This window comes from Brassica oleracea, chromosome C1 (assembly GCF_000695525.1).
Source record: "Brassica oleracea var. oleracea cultivar TO1000 chromosome C1, BOL, whole genome shotgun sequence".
Taxonomy (NCBI): domain Eukaryota; kingdom Viridiplantae; phylum Streptophyta; class Magnoliopsida; order Brassicales; family Brassicaceae; genus Brassica; species Brassica oleracea.
The window spans coordinates 6,083,122-6,084,073 of NC_027748.1; the positions used below are offsets into that span (position 1 = coordinate 6,083,122).

The following is a 952-nucleotide window of genomic DNA, read 5'->3' on the forward strand; positions in this document are numbered from 1 at the left end:
TTCGTTGTGCCTCGTAGATAGCGTAGGATCCACTTAACTGCTTTCCAGTGTTATTTTCCTGGATTGGTGAGAAAGCGACTTACAACTCCTACGGCATAAGCAATGTCGGGTCTGGTGCACACCATAGCATACATGAGACTACCCACTGCTGATGCATATGGAGTAGTCTTCATTTCCTCTTTTTCCTTCTCTCTTGTTGGACTTTGCTTCGAACTTAGCTTGAAATGTCCACCAAGTGGAGTGCTCACCGGCTTTGCTTTGTGCATGTTGAATCTCTCCAACACCCTTTCAACATATCGTTCTTGGGACAACCATAAAAGCTTCTTTGGCCTATCCCGAGTGATCTTCATTCCAAGAATCTGTCTCGCTTGCCCCAGATCTTTCATCGCAAAACACCTTCCCAAATCTTTCTTTAATGCGGCTATCTTGTTGCGATCTTGACCCACAATTAACATATCATCAACATAGAGCAATAATATGAGAAAGTCGTCGCTTTCGTACCTCTTTATGAAAACACAATGATCATTTTTGGTTTTCTTGAAGTTATGATCCACCATGAAGGAATCAAACTTCTTGTACCATTGTCTTGGAGCTTGCTTGAGGCCGTAAAGTCTCTTCTTTAATCGGCACACCAAGTCTTCTTTTCCTGGAACCTTGAATCCTTCAGGTTGCTCCATATAGATCTCCTCCTCGATTTCACCATGTGGAAAGGCCGTCTTGGCATCAAGTTGTTCAATTTCCAAGTCTAGAACCGCTGCTAGACCAAGAACCACTCGGATAGAGGACATCTTCACCACTGGAGAGAATATTTCTTCAAAATCTATGCCTTTCTTTTGGTTGAATCCTTTCACAACCAATCGAGCTTTGTATCTTGGATTTGAGCTTCTATCTTCATACTTCAACCTGTACACCCACTTGTTCTTCAAGGCTCTCTTTCCTTTTGGTAGCTTCA

The 952-nt window shown here is 42.6% G+C and overlaps 1 pseudogene; it reads right to left on the bottom strand.

Annotated features, from left to right (window-relative positions):
• LOC106329954 overlaps positions 1 to 788 on the bottom strand; it is a 2,265-nt pseudogene extending 1,477 nt beyond the window's left edge.
• Between the last annotated feature and the right edge of the window lie 164 nt (positions 789 to 952).